The following is a 16,682-nucleotide window of genomic DNA, read 5'->3' on the forward strand; positions in this document are numbered from 1 at the left end:
GTTATTTTGACTGCCCGGATATATTCGAATCTGAACATTTTAGCGACATAAGTTGCGACGCCGACCGTATATATACGGGTCTGCACATTTTGGCCGGTTTTGCACGCCCGTGTTAATACGTTTCTGCGCGTTAAGGGGTTAATAAACCTTCGACAGCGAACCGTTTCGCAGGAACGCAGAAGATCAACACTGGGTCGTATGGGACTCATATTACATGGTCATAACTAATTTACGTTTGAATTAATATCTCTGTGATTTTAAATGTTCATGTAAATATGTAAACGTTCATTGCTTCCCCCGAAATGTTGACTAAAGACTTAGTTATTTGTTTTATTATTTAACGTATTTTTGTATTATTTTTTAGTTACTTTTATTATTTAACGTAACATAATGTAATATACTTAATATAATATAGCATATGGTTTGTACACTGTTTTCGTATGAATTATTTTCTATAAAATTTCTGCAGATCGTATTTTGTTTTCTTGTCGGCCAATATGAATCTCAGGCGTGATTCCAGATCCTGAATAGAAGGAAAGAAGACTGTTCTCTGTTCATTATTTTTGGAATGTATCAAAATCATGATGATACGTTCACGAAAAAAAGAGTGAAAAGTTTCCCCCGTCGAGCATCTATTACAATAAAAATCGTGGAAAACACGCATAGAATCCCGTAACTTTTGCTGGGCGAGACAGTGTAAAGCACGATATTTTATAAATGCTACGGAAAATTCGTGAACGGATTGTTTCGCGGTTTTGTACTTCGAACAATAGCGGATAAATTCGAAATTGCAGATGCTGTTGTTGTTCGGAGATGCGTAGTTCGTTGCACGATGTAGTATTAAAAAACAAACATGTACAGACACAGACGGTTCACAATGGTACGGCAGCACTTTGGCTAACACTTTTCACGGTTACATTGTTTTTAACTTTTAACAATGCCGCGCAGCCTGCGTACACAAAATATGAAAAAAAAAACATGACAAGGGGGGTCTCATTAACTTCCCGTATGTTACACTACGCGTTACAACTTTAAATAACAACGCGCGTAAAATTCATTTAGCTTTCTCTTACGCAGAACACGAAACAGCGGCCGTCACAGATATATGACGCACGGCGGAGGACGTGCCGGGAAAACACGTTCAGTCAAGAACGGTGAAAATATCGCCATACATCACTCCGTTAATAAATCAAAAACGTAGAACGCGAGTATTTTAAATAACCGCAAAACAAGTTGCCTGTGGCTGCAACCGTTCGAAAAAAGAAAATATTGATCGGCGATACCATTGAAAACGAACTGGACACGCGAACGCAGTGCCGGGGCAACGGAATAATTTATACTTCGACCATAATGGACGAACTATCCCACTTCATTCGGTCGAAAACGGAGTTTTTTTTAAAAAAAAAAAAAGAAAAATGAAAAAACGCGTATGTTAAATAAGTGAGAATGAAATAATTTAAGTCAGAGTTCCTTCGATCGGAGAACATTTTCCTCAAAGGGTTGTATGCTCAATGATCGAATATCCCCGGTCAATGAATATTTTCAGTGTTATATGAAAAGGTAATGTTTATCATTAGACTGAGAAAATGTTCATGGAAACCAAAAATTTCCTACATCAATTGTTAGAAGCAGGAGTTCAATAAAAATGTATTTCGTGTTTTAACCATTGACCGACCGATTCTGGGTCCCATTTAATCTGAAAAGTATGTAAACAATGTTACGCTCATAGTGTACAGTTCCTATTGGTATTTAGCATAGAGGCAAATGGTGAAGGTGCTAGCTAAAATTCTGTTCCATTTCTTTGTAAAATTTTGCTTGCAATAATAAAATATATCGTGATATCGAAAGACAATTTTTTAAGCGAGGATGAAGATGCTTTCTTTAGACAATCAGAAGACGCAGGGAATAGTGATAATTCTTCGGATGATGATCATAGTTTTTAAAGCGACATTTATTTGTAAACTTCACAGCAACGATGCTATTACGTGTATAAATTGTGAAAATGACGAATAAAAAAAATAATTTTCCTGTATTCTGCGTTCAATTTATTGCCTTACCTGCGCAGTCCTGAAATCGTCGACACAACCACGTTCGTAAAGGGTTAAAAGTAGTAATCTCTATTTCCCGTGTAATTAATGTTCACGTATTTTGATCGAGTGCACATGTACACGTTTATCAGAATCCGTGTATTTCAATACACGTGTATACATGTAGTTCGATATATGTGAACACACGTAATTCGGCAAACGTCCATCCGTTTGTTTCAATGAACAATTAGCATACATGTGCTACTAATACATCCATATTTTATTTTGCGTGATTATTTTATGTAGGATAAAATTTCGAATTTTCCAGATCTAGTCGAAAGCATAATGTACACGTATATTGAAATACACGGATTTTGATGTAAGGAACACGTGTTGTTGACTCGACACGTCTATATTAAATACACACGTGTACACGGATACGCGTGTATATAAAATATAGGTTCAAAACGGTGATCTCTAGTTAACCCTCTATGGGCAGAATTTTTTTCTTAAATATAACAAAATTTATGCAACGGGAAATTTATTATTATAAACCTGTATATGCTAGTTAAAAAAATATTTAACAGTTTAAAGAACTTTATCATAATTGATTCAATTTGTAACTTTGAAGTAACAATGGCTTGCAATGTTTCCACTTCTGTGCGTAAATGCTTAAGCGTGAAATTCCATAAAACAGTTTGAATTTGGCGTTAAACATTGATGTACGTTGCATTTGAAACCGGTTGCCAAATAGTTTTTTGTGGTCCTGAATTTTCCTCATCCGATGATAATTCGGTACTAAATTCATCGTCACTGTCAATAATATTTATGCGTCGTCTGGTAAATGTTACTGGATGACTATTACCGCTAATGCGTCTAATTCTAATTCCTCTTTTATTTTTATACGATTTTGTATCCATATTTTGGGTATTTGATATATAAATTTGAAAATATAATAGAAGAAAGCACAACTATTATCCTAAATACGCTCGAATCTACCACAATAGTCCAAAGTAACCTGAAAGTTACGAAACTGTATCATGTACAAATAGTAACAAAATGATTATTGAAATGCAAATAAATAAATTGTTATTGATATACGAACCTAGAGCTATTATATACGTTTTTTTTTTATTTAGTAAACACCGATAAAAGCACAAATAATCTCAATTGCACAAGATGGTCCCTTTGGTTTCTATCTGTAGACAACTTGTAAGGTATTTATTTTGACATTTCAGGTTGACGGTGCTGCCAACCGTCGTCAATATTATTATTGGTTATTTCAGAGGCATTATATAATTAAGACGTATACATCATCTTGTGAAGAAAACTAGAACTATTTGGTAAAATGTGGATATGTGTTACCTTGTGACTTGAAAATTACATGGGCCTATAGAGGGTTAAAAGTAACCGGGCTGTATCATCAGCAGACAACTAGTCCGCAAAGAACGCCCTAAAGACCGCGCAACAAATGCCAACAAATACCTGAAAACTTCCAAAAAAAAGGTAAACATACCGACCCCCGGTTTAACATATAGTCCAGAAAACATAAAGTCCAGGAGCAGCCAGCTTCGCTAGAAACAAAAGAAACAGCTTGGACCATGCTAGGTTAAAATAGCGGGAGTGGAGGATTTACGCGTGGCGGTCGGCGCATCGCCGATAGATCAGACTGCGCCCGATGCACTGGTGCAGCGCGCGGGGTCTCTTTCGGTCTCTCGGCGCGGCATCGGGAACGGCGGAGAGAGAGAGTACATGTATCCTCGTAAGCCGCGACAAGGAAATCTCGTGGCTGGAGGCGGTCGGTCTGGCCGCGGGCCCATCGGTCTCTCGAATACACAGAACGTTCGGCGCGGCGCCGCTGGACCTCGTTCGGGCTGCGGCTCGTGGCCGCTCGTGCAACCTCGGCGTTTTCCGGGCGTGCTCCATCGGTGGAGCGGCGCGCGCCTCGTGTCTCGCGGAACGAGCCTCTCAGTGATTACCGTGCAGTCCTTGGGACACGACCTCTGGCTTCCTGTCCTGCCAGCCCGTAGGAAGCTGCGAGCGGCGCGCGCGCGCACGAGACACACGCTCCTCGAGTACAAATTACGAATCTGCCTGCGACAGTGGCAAGCCCGCCCCGCGCGAACCCGCTTCGTCCTCCGCGCGAGGACTCCGCGTCCAGTGTGCACCAGATTTTTTTTTTTCGTTTCTATATCCCCCCGTCGAAATCTCGGGCCCATCGTCCTGCTTCGCCGGAATTGCCGCCAACCCTTCCTCCTGGCGACAGGGGTTGCTCCGTTCGGCCGAAGGAATTTTTCGCCGGGACACTCGTCTAGGTTGTCAAGGTGCGATAGGCGGTTCATCCCTAGGGATAATGGATTGCTCGCGTGGCGAGGGTCGCCGGACAATAGCGCCGGGCCAGGGTGCTTGACGTCTCTCGTCCCCCGTTCGTTGCTCCACCGCGGACGGACTATGCGGAACACGCGGAACCGTTCGTCAGGACTTCTCAACAAGTTGGAACCCAACCTCTAACCGGCCACACCGTCTCTCGCCCCTGCCTGGGCGAGCACTCGCGCGTGTGTCTGCCGCTGCTCCGCTGTGTGCTCGCGTGTGTGCTAAACCGTGCTGCCGAGGGACGATCGTGACACCCGGTACGCCGCAGTGATTTCGTTCCCCAGTGAGTTCAGGTGGATGACTAAACAACCCGGGGTGCTCCGCTGTGATTAACGGCCGGCTAATTGGCGAAAGACGCTCGCCCGGATAACCGTTCGCAGTGTGCAACTCGCACGCTCCTCGCCGCCCGAGTTCCGCGACCTTCTACCATCTTCGAGGCCAGTGTCCTCGCGGGCCAGAACAGGTGAGCGTTTTTCTAAACGGACCTCGACTCGTTTTCTCTTCGGGGTAAACGCCGGAAAAGCGACAGAGTTTTTGCCGAAGGATAATGCGCGTTCTCGCCTCCTGTCACGCGATACGCCTTCCGGCTGCGATCGCGATCCATGGGACCAGTTTTGTAACCAGTCTAACATTTGAAGCTTCTTCCACCGGCCGGTATCGTACGGTTATGACAAACAGCGGATCTTTATGCGTTCATATTTTGTATGGTAGTTTGCAAATTGTAAGTAAACCGTGAATATTACCACATTAAAGAGGCGGGGGATCTTGACGAAAGTATGCTAGGTTATGTCAAGGTCCCCCTTGACTAGAGAACTAAAGAAAAGAACTAAACACTAATTACGAAAAATGTTTTGAAGTACATATTTATGAGAAATCGAGATAAATCGTAGTACTACGAGTCCCGCCTTTAACAGGGACGAATTGAGCCGTTTATTTTGAAAGTGGCATAAGTCACTTTACCGTAGTGTGAAAAGTGGTGATTTTTTAATGTTTATATACGAAATTATTTATACCGAGAAAAATATCAGTATCCTGAGATAACAAATACAAGTAAATCTTCTCGAAAGTTAGCATCCATATTTTTAAACGCGTTAAAAAACGCAAACCCTTAAATATATCGACTTGAAAACAAAGTGACTTGTGCCACTTTCAAAATAAACTGCTCAATTATTGTTCTGCGTTCGTCGAGTGGGATTTTCCAGACGGTATATTACGAACGAAATCTTTTTCTCGTTCAGATTTTACGGAACACAGTTTCCACACACAAATTTCGTTCTTTCTTTAATCGTTACGGTAAGACGAATGTAATACATCGACGCTCTTAAACACTCTCTCGATCTTCTTACCGTTTTATAGTACACCATTTTGAGATCGTAAATGCGTAAAATCCGCGGTCTACTCGTAAGTCTTACGAGCAGATTGCGGATCTTCGTGCATTCACGCAAGTTTGTAAAATGCAAGCAAGAGTGGATGTTAACAAGAATTAATTGTATTATTGTTCCACGTTCACGGAGTGGAATTTTCTAGATGGTGTACGATGTCTTCTCCTTCCTCGGATCGTTATAAAACGATTCATGAGAGAGAGAGAGAATTCGCATAAGGATCCGTAATCTAATTATCACCGTTGGGGCTTTCGGGGGCAAGCGGTGTTCCGTTGGAGTTATTTTCGCGACGTCTCGCATTCGTTGAATCTGACGATCGGTATCTCAATGTGGACTGCTGTCGGTATCAGCGTGGACTGCTATTGGTATCCCTTCAGAACTACTGACAAAGCTGCGCTGCAGTACGAAAATAATTCCAAAAGGCATGCCTCTAGGAAGCCTGAACAGCGACGAGCGTGTAGCTGGTGTCGTTGAGCTAGACCCGACGGTAGCGGCGGCCGAAGGTGGGTGTCCCTTTCGGTGTTAGACTCTTTCGGGATTCACCGTATCTTTGCGGTGATCGATAAGGTGACTTTCTCTCTCCACCGCGACGGAATTTAATGGCCAGGGTGGAAGGTCCACTTCCACGGTAGCAGCGGATCCGTTTGCTTTGGGAACAGACGTGCCCCGACTCGGATGGGTATCGATGACGGGACCGGGGATAGTTAGAGACTCCGTCGAGCAGAACGCGCAGATGGAACGATCCGCTAAGTTATGCCATGGTGCTCTGGTTTCGGTTTGGTTGCGGCGACGATCCCGGAATTGCGGTGTCTATTGACGAGTCCTCGAGTCTTCGAATCCTTGGAGTCTTAGTTCTTTATAACGGAGTTGGGAGATTCGGGGGAAACTTGCGTCAGGAGTTGGCGAAGTGGTTTCGCTGTTTAGTAGATGTGTTTGAAAATGAGGACTTTCGTTACCGTGTCTACCTAATCGTCGTTCTAGCAATCGGTATTTTGAGGGTGTTGTCGACGCGATGATTAGACCAGGTTCACGGGAGAACATGTCGAAATCTGCAACGTACTTGGCTATTTATAATTTCTCAATATACATTCAAGTGTCGTCGCAGCAACCTATCCATTTGATGTTTATGTCAACACTTTGGCTGCCACACCACCCATACACGTATGTTCATTTCTATTATTGCTATTATAGCCTCTATTATTTTTCGATCTATTATTACAGCGTCCCCTTCTTTTACTTGTATGTTAACCCTTTGCACTCGAGCGGCGAGTCTGAGGCGTCACGAAAAATTGCTATACCATTTTTCATTCAATAATTGTAACGGTATCAGATCTGTTGTATTTAAAAGACTGTTAAAATTATAATTATTGTACTTGCCAATAGGCACAATTTCGGATACATAAACTGCACCGAATCATGTAACATAAAAATACTGCAGATCGGAAAGCATCTTTTGTATTTCGAATTAAAATAGCTCCGACTGCAAAGGGTTAATTCTATTTACAATTGTTATATATTATAGCCTCTATTATTTTTCGATCTATTATTACAGCGTCCCCTTCTTTTACTTGTATGTTAACCCTTTGCACTCGAGCGGCGAGTCTGAGGCGCCACGAAAAATTGCTATACCATTTTTCATTCAATAATTGTAACGGTATCAGATCTGTTGTATTTAAAAAAACTGTTAAAATTATAATTATTGTACTTGCCAATAGGCACAATTTCGGATACATAAACTGCACCGAATCATGTAAAATCGGAAAGATAATACGGAAAGATATCGGAAAGATAATAAAATCGGAAATAAAATACTGCAGATCGGAAAGCATCTTTCGTATTTCGAATTAAAATAGCTCCGACTGCAAAGGGTTAATTCTATTTACAATTGTTATATATTATAGCCTCTGTTATTTTTCGATCTGTTATTACAGCGTCCCCTTCTTTTACATATATGTCAATTCTACTTACAATTATTATACAATTTAACTGCTCAATTTCAATTTGGTTAAATAAAATATCTTAGTATCGTGAAAATTTTGAGATTTTTAACAACGTGGCAGTCAAAGTGTTGTGCAAATTACTTTATTTTCCAAGATTCTGTACGCAAAGTCGATGCGAATTAAACTTCAATCATTGCTCGTATCAGTTCGCAATATTTTTCACTGCTTTCGAAGACGCACCGAGAGATAAATTCAGTTGGTGAAATAAGGGTCGAACCTCCCTTAAGTTAGTTTAGGCACCAATAAGTTAGTTTCGCTCCTTAGAATTCAGTTCGGAAGGGGGACGGGAGGTGTTGATCAATCAAGTTCGCCGAGGAAATATTACAGCGCGATATTTTCAATTAAATTTCGCGCTGGTTTACAGGTTTCGAGCCTGTAGATTTGCGTTTTAACCCTTTGCACTCGAGGGCTCCGGAGCGGAGCCATTTAAAATTTGTCTTCAAACTCGAGGGCTCCGCTACGGAGACAATGCAAATAATTTTCAGTTTTTAACATAAGAACAAAAACAAATCGTAAAAATTAGTTATAGGATGTTTCGCTGTTGGTGACAAATGACGTTTGTATCCATAAACAATTAAAAAAATAATAGCATACAACGATGACTTTTCTTTTAATGCTTATATCATGAACTTACATGTGAATATGATCTTTTCACTAAAATGGCTTCGAGTTGCTGGTAATATGACTCAAAAAAAACTTCGAGTGCAAAGGGTTAATATGTTTCGTGAAATACGAACAGTTTGGTGAATTCATGAACACGGAAAAAGCATGCCAAGCAAGATGACATCGAAGTTGCGCGAGCTCTTGAAGGTCAGGCTCGACTATTGAAACCGTCAGCCGTCAGCATAAGCACAGTAGTTGGTAAACATACAGTCATTTTCCATTGTAAACACATTGAACGTGTTTACAGCGTACAAAGTGTGCCTCAAATAGGGCGATATATTGCAAGCTCCGGTAGCGTTTATCACTGCGGTCCTTTATTTTGAATTTCCATGGATCGTTAACACATTTATTGCCGTGTCGATCACATGCGAACACAACGCAATCCTTTGATCAAATGTAGAATATAATTTTCATTCCAGTAAATTAGGATTTTAAGCGTCCGCAAGGGTTGTGAAAGCGTTGCTGTTATCTTGTGAGATTTGTTTTTGGAGCTGTCGTTCAACAGACAACGAAAAATATCAAATGATTATGTATTGAACAACAGAAATCATTGATTTGTGTCGCCTTATAAAAAATTAGATTTCCTTCAGTTTTGAAAACGAATGCGTCTGTTTATTTTTCACGAAAGTATCTCCCTATTTCTTTTTTAGAAAATACAAAGTGAAAGGTGTTAAAACGTAATTCGATGACAGTTAGTATTTGTATAAACTCTATACAAAAATATAGAATTTATAAATAAATTCATAGGGAGATTATATTTGTATACAGATTTTTTATATTAATGAACAGAATCGAATATGTTCGATAAATCATCGGTTTCGTAAATAACACGATTTGAATATAGTATTTTCTAACTGAATCGAACGCGTGGAAACGGCGCTGAAAATTGCATAAAAGATCTCGTTATAATAGGTGGTATAGGGTCGATCATGGCAGTAAGTGGCAGCTAAGTGTGCCATGGATGTCAGTAAGTCCTCTTAGGCTAGATGATCGCGGTACGTGGAATCTTCGGTCCTACCTGCGCGATGCAACGAGATTAGGTGAATAGGTATCGATGACGGCGTCTGACGCTGCCAACGGCTTTATCACGCGTATAATGTTCGTTCTGCTATTGTCATTTGGCTCGGAATGGCTTAGGGATTAGGTCAGCTGATTAGCTTGGATATGAATATCGCGCTCCAGAATCGTGCGTTAATTTTCATGCTGCATCTTCGTTAACTCGATCCAAAATCGAATATCGTGCAATCAATTTCCAAATAAGCCTTTGCACTCGAAACTATTTCAACATCAAAACTAAGGTACTTCTTTCAACGTATTTCGCATTTCGATTTCGTATGATTTTTGCATCGCATGCGCGTATGAAATTGAGCGTGTTTTAGCAGTTTCAACAACTATCTTCATATAAACCAATTTAACGCTAGGAACTACCAAAACAGTCAAAATGACTGGTTTCCGATTCGTTATTTTACAATTTCTGATGTTACAAAAATGTTTCTGTGAGGAATTTTCCGATAAACTTCTTTACTCAAGCATACGTTATAATAGAAATTGCATGAAGTTCATGTAAAGGCAGTCTTATTATTACTACGAAATAATATAAAATAATTAAAACGTAAAAGTTGCTTGCAAAAAATCAATTTTCATCGATGCCTGGGTGTCGTCGTTCGATTGCAAAGGGTTAACGATCTATGCTGCCGAAACTCTTTCTTCCCCCGAAAGAAAATAATCATTGAAAGCATTGAAATCAATGAACTCCCGTTCGTCTCGAGCGTAGAACGGCTTGCGAGTATAATTTGAAGTCATCAAGCCGGGTGAATCATTCTGTGCAGTTGTTATCGTGGCGCACGCTAATTTAAGAAAATGCGTATGCACCGCGCTATTGTCAACGACAGGATACTGCGCGGAGCTAAATGCTGAATACTGATAAGAACAATAGCACCGGCACACTCCGGGTATCCTTCTCAATGAAAGTCATTCATCCTGTTTCGGCGGTGCCAGGATCCTTGCGCCGAAGAAAATAGGACAACATTTTCCACCGCAAAGCTTATCGTTGATTTTCTATTCTTTTTTAACAACGCAATCATTCATCGATATCACCGGAATATTCTACTAAAATCTGAGTTGAAGTTTGAAACTGTTTGCACATATTTTCCAAGAGCAGTTCATGGCAATAGCGGCTCGGTTCAAGTTAGATTAAACTATTGACATCATCGAGAGGTTAAAAGCGAACTGGAAAATTCTTTTTATTGGTCTTGATCGAAGTTCAAATTCATCTGGATTCTTGATGATTACACAATGTAAGGATGACGCAAGGCCGTAGATCGTTTTGCTTCGAAGCTTCTGATGGAAGGAGACGGTGCTTATCTTGTCTTGTATAAAGCTATAATAAAGCTAAATAGTTTAATACGTTTGCTTGAATTATTGTGACCAAAAACGAACAGTTTATATCGTTTATAAGAAATAAGGTTTTCTTTTGGTTCATTACGTCGTAGCAAATTTCTTCATAAATAACATTTAAAACATCGGTTGCTGATCTTACATTAATCACGAAGTACACAAAGATGTATCAGGAAAATGTGCACATAATGATTCGTGTGGACGAAAAGATCGGTTTTTCTAGTCTAGAACAGCTCCAGAATGGCCTTTCTAAATGGCAACGCCAGACGTGTACCAACTAATTTTGTTACCCAGATGCTGCTAATAGTTTCAGTCGAACCATTCAGCGCAACTTGGTCGTGAATGATGTTAAAGTACGACGTACACATTCGGACTGCACGTGTTTTCGACGTTACCAACTCGAAACCCAAATATCGGGGGTGAAATGGTACCTTCCAGCGTAGATTCGTAGTTTCGAATGTTCCATTAGAAATCAATACAATCGCCAGCAGAAAGTATTGCACGTTACAAGAATTCGCGGTAATCAATCAGAGACAGGAAAAGAACCATGAATTATGAACAGTCACGTTTGTGAACGGACAATAAACAATTCGGACGTAAAAGATATGCAAGATCCATGCGTCGTTCAGTGCAATTTATATTTTCGCCGTGACACGGAGAATAAATAAACGTTTGTTTAACTCATTACCGATGTAATTCATTTCGTACGATCGATTCGAATTTATTCAACGCCTATTAATGCGCGCGATCAATTATTTATAAATGCCAGAGCGGACGGAACGTCAAAATATGCAAATTACGGAAAAATGTATGTTTTCGCGTTGACCATGATATTTTCTTTGGTATCGTGGCTGGTTCGTTAGGATTATCAGGAGATTAAGTGCAGCTGTATCGTGATTTATTAATTTTGATGCGCGTTACTATTTAGAGTCACGGCACATTAGATTTAAGACTTTTAGACTTTATTTAGACTTAGATTTTAGACTTGTTTAGTGTTTCAGTTCTGCAAAAAACGCGTTTTCTCAATTTTCGTTACACCTATTATCATGTCAAACAATTGCAATTTTTGAAAACAATCTATTAGCTACTGTCTAGTAAACTAGTCCTTCAAACATGCCCAAGAAAATTCAGATCGTTTCGTCCAATGATAAACAAGTTATCCCGTTTTAAAGGTGTACGAATACTTTGTACACCCCGACTGTAGTTATGTCTATTGTATTTATCGTATTAAATGCAGTGTATTCATAAAATTCATTCGATGTTCTTTACGATTAGACAGCGGATCTTTATGCGATATAAAAATTGCTTGCATCGATTGCAAGACGTAGTCATGCACGAAACGTGTCATGTTCTTAGTTTCTTGTCATCTGTTCCTTATTTTATGTTTAAAGTGCATAAAATCCGCGGTCTATTTACGATGTTCCTTGATGTTTCACAAAATCGGAACGTCCCCTGAGAACTATTGGAACGCATAAAATTAGAATTTATCCTGAAACCATTAGGACGTACAAATCCTATAAAAAAAAATAGATCCGTTTCAAACACACCGCGACACGAACGAATTTCCAAACCGGCGTAAAAACCGTGTCACCCAAGCACGGTCGACGCGTTAATCGTCCGCACGCCGAACAATCGCAGACCGGTACGCGCCAAAAACGTCCCACAATTCTCGACCGCACTCTCCAAAAACGTTGTTCATCCGTCCGGATCATTTTCCCGATTTTCCAGCGAGTTTTCCCTTAAAGCAAAAACAAAAAGACCGCGGATCCGTGTCGCATCCCGGTGGAAGGTTCTCTCTCGGCGTCCGTTTTGTCTTTCTCTCTCTCCCCCTCACTCTCTCTCTCTCTCTCTCTCTCTCTCTCTCTCTCTCTCTCTTTCTCTTGAAAGAAGCCCGTTCGTCCCCGGAGGAATAGGAATATTGAAATAAGCGAACTCCAAAACTCGCGAATCACATTTTTATAATAATGTGCCGAAAGAATGCCATCGGAATAATAAACGATACGAGGCGGCGCTCCGTTGCGTCGCGCGCGGGAAACAACGAGTTCCCGAGCACGCTCGACGCGATGTATTTTTCCATTCTTGGTATCGCTGATGAAACTGGGAGCGAGAGAGACCGGGAGAGAAACTGGGAGGAACAGAGAGAATGTGAGAAAAAGGGAGAGAAAGAGAGGGAGAGGGAGACAGAGCAATCGAGGAAGAGAGAGAAAGAGGAAAAGTGAAAGAGAGAGAGAGAGAAAAGAGAGTGAGAGAGAGAAAGAGAGAGCGAGAGGGAATGAGAGAAATAGAGAGAGAGAGAGAAAAGAGAGTGAGAGAGAGAAAGAGAGAGCGAGAGGGAATGAGAGAAATAGAGAGAGAGAGAGAGAGAGAAAAGAGAGTGAGAGAGAGAAAGAGAGAGCGAGAGGGAATGAGAGAAATAGAGAGAGAGAGAGAGAAAAGAGAGTGAGAGAGAGAAAGAGAGAGCGAGAGGGAGTGAGAGAGAGAGAGAGAGAGAGAGAACGCGAGAAACAAAGAAGAAAAAGAAGAGCGAGAAGGGTGGAAAAATGGCGAATGAAAACCGGCCGGAACGCGGGCGGTACCGGGACGGGGACGGAAAGAGACTAAATCATAATTACATCGAGACGTAGCTCGACTCTTTTAAAACTGGGTCGTGAACATCTTTGCGCCGTATCGGACGCAACTGCTGTAAAAATGAATAAGCGCGACAGAAAAGCGGAAGCGACGTCAGAAAGACCGACGTGAATTACAGCCATTCTCTTTCTCTTATTCAATTCGGCCGGGCCGGGCGCCGCTGAATGGAACACGCTCTTCGCTCTCTCTCGCTGTTATTATTCGCGCTGATTGTTTCCGATTGATCGACACCTTATTGTGCGAACGAGCCGGCACGCCGGTCTTATTCCATTAACGACACCCTAATCGAGAAAAGCCCTCGCCCCGTCCGCCGTCGTCCCTCTTGTTTCAGGCAGGTGTTTCTGACCCCCACCGCCAAACTAGAATAATTCCGTAATTAAAGTTTTCCCGGACATTTTCCCGAGCGTTTGGCGACCGAAAACTCTCCGTTCATCCGGCGGCATTGTCACTCTATTGTCGGCGTCTTCCGTCGATCTCTGGTGAAACCGCGGGACTTTAACACCACATTCACGGAGCACTAGAATCAGCTGTTTCGTATTAGTTTCTAAAAGTGATAATAAGACGTTTATTCTCCGATTTTGAACGAGCGACACATACATTCGATAAATAACTGGTAAATGTATCTTTACAATCTGAATAATCGTGAATTAACGAATTAGTGATCCGCCATTTTGTCGGGTTCCATAAACCCTCGTAGCCACATTACGGACCTTTGTTCGAAATAGAAATTATTTGTTTATCTTCCTAATTTAACTCGATCGGCTAAAACCATTTTCATTACAATGTTTATTTAAATTAATTTAGAACAGTTCGCCATTTTCATTATAACGTATACTTGAGTTAATTTAGACAGTTCGTCATGTTCATTCATCATAACGTATGCTTGAATTAAGAAATTCAGTAATTTTCGCTATAAAAGAATTTGTTACGTCAACGATATTAAAATTGAAAATTGTGAAAATTGTGCCAAAGTGAACAGCATGATACGTATAGTGTGAATAAGTTGAACATAAGTAGAATAGTATTTTACGCGTTCGTGTCAAAAATGAGTATCTGAAATATACAATTTTGAGGATACAAGAATAATTTAATAATATAGTTACACTGTAGCTGAAATATACAATTTTCAGGATACAAGAATAATTTAATAATATAGTTACACTGTTCTCGATTCGTTAAAATGATTGAAAAAACAATTTATTTTTATCTAATTTCCGTTTGTTACAATCGTTTTGGAATAGTTTTCGTACGCATAAAGATCCGCAGTCTAAACATCATGAAATTTAAACGTCTACAGTCCGAACATTTTCATATACGCGTTCCAAATAAGTGGTGTATTACAACTTGTAATCAGCGAACGTAGCAACGTAATCTATAAATGTAACATAACAACGAATATAAAATTTTTAAAATTGAATTTATTCTGATGTGCGTAGTAAATTTGAAAAATTGCGATATACGAAACTTCTTTGATTATAACGGAAAACGACAGCACATGGTGGATAAAAAATCAATGTTAAATGAAATTAAAGACATTGACGAATCAGTATATGACTTGACGGTTGCAATGCGCTATAGTGGGTTAAATGCGTTAAATGTTTTCGTTGTTATAAATTTGGCGTATTTTCATGTTCATCACAAATGCATGAAATCCGCAGTTTATTAATTCATAAACTCCCGGATACCATTCGATCAATTATGAAAGTTTTGTTAAACAATTTAGCGCGGGACTGGCTCACCGTATGTACGTTAATCTATCATTGTAAACGTTTTGCGAGCTTTACACCTCTCGCGTTTTGTCACGAAAGTGTTTTAATGTGTTCAAAGTGGCAGACAAATTACAGCGTACATTTCGCAAAGCTGAAGATCTTAATAAATGAATAAACATCCATAATGATGTAATTCTTAGACTAGACGGATGTTTATCCAAGTGCATATTGTTTTTAGAAAATAGGTAGATCAATCGGTTCCCCTGGACAGAAAATGTTATGATCAGGTGATTCCAAAAATGTATTTTTCAATTTGTATATTTAGTTATGCTTCCATATTTTCGTTTATTATGCGATAATATTACACATGTTACGTGCACGCGTTATTAGCAGCTGCAATATCATTATAATCATAACAATATGACACATCAAACCATGTTTGCAGAATATGGAGTTGGTAATTAATCATTTGGGGCGTAGCTGTTAGTATTTTGAAACACACTGTGAATTTACCTTTCGTGGAAGCAGCCAACGGTTTGTTTATAAACATTCGCAACGCTTTCGTGGAACTTCTACCTACCGAAGTTCTACCTACCGAACGTTAGATGAAAAAAAGTTGTCAACGAGACCGCTGAATGAAAATAAACAGCTTTACGGAATCGCCAGTTCAGTCGGACGAATATCTCGAAGTCCGATTCGTTTATTAAACATCGGCATCGTTCGGATCCATTTAGGAATTCCGTGTCGGCGAGATTCCAATTTTCGTGGCGAGGAAACGCGACGCGCTGAATTGAAATTAAACAGAGGCCGCGGTATCTGCGCGAAGGAAGCTCGTTAAAAAATTCATCAAACTTTCCCATCTGTCGCGGCGAATTGCGCTGATACCGCGAGACTCATCGACCCGAACGCGAGGGAAAAAAGAGAGGATCGTTAAGTGAAAATTCAGGTTGAAAGTTGCCGAAATTAGCGATCGGAGAAAACGATCGAAACTTTTTGCAAAGACGTGAAGCGCAACGAAACAAATCCGTGGAGCAAACAGCGAGGTCGTGCTGAAACAGACGGGTCGCTGATTAAACGAGCTGGGGAATCGTAAAGATAATTCGGCCGCCTTTAAATGCGGGTCCGATTAATGCGCATCGTGTCAAACATCCACTAACACGGTTGCGTTAGGACCAGTATTCGCAGGAAAATACGTTACGCAAGGAGTGGGGGAAGGTGATGTATACGCTGAAGTCCCGTACGGTGGCGTGGCGTGGCGCGTCTGCCGCGAGAACGTTATAATTCTGAACATTAATCGAATTTAAATAATTTAAAATTTCATAAGAAGATTATGAGATTAAATTAAACTCCCCTCATAGTTCTTATAACAATGTATGCTTGCGTGAAGAAATATATTTAACGACGTCAAATGTGTTCAATATTTGTAAAAAAACAAAATATGAAACCAGTCATTTAACCAACGATAATTTATTTTAGTGTCAATACATATATTTTACATACAAA

At 40.3% G+C, this 16,682-nt stretch overlaps 1 protein-coding gene across 5 annotated transcripts in view; it reads left to right on the top strand.

Annotated features, from left to right (window-relative positions):
- Positions 1-3,992: 3,992 nt before the first annotated feature.
- Positions 3,993-16,682, top strand: part of LOC117225885 (protein turtle homolog B) — a 763,215-nt gene continuing 750,525 nt past the window's right edge. For all 5 annotated transcript variants that reach the window (XM_076523091.1, XM_076523090.1, XM_076523093.1 and 2 more), the window contains exon 1: positions 3,993-4,863. The gene's annotated coding sequence lies outside the window, so the exon portion shown is untranslated. The remainder of the gene's footprint in view (positions 4,864-16,682) is intronic.

This window comes from Megalopta genalis, chromosome 6, assembly GCF_051020955.1.
Source record: "Megalopta genalis isolate 19385.01 chromosome 6, iyMegGena1_principal, whole genome shotgun sequence".
Lineage (NCBI taxonomy): Eukaryota > Metazoa > Arthropoda > Insecta > Hymenoptera > Halictidae > Megalopta > Megalopta genalis.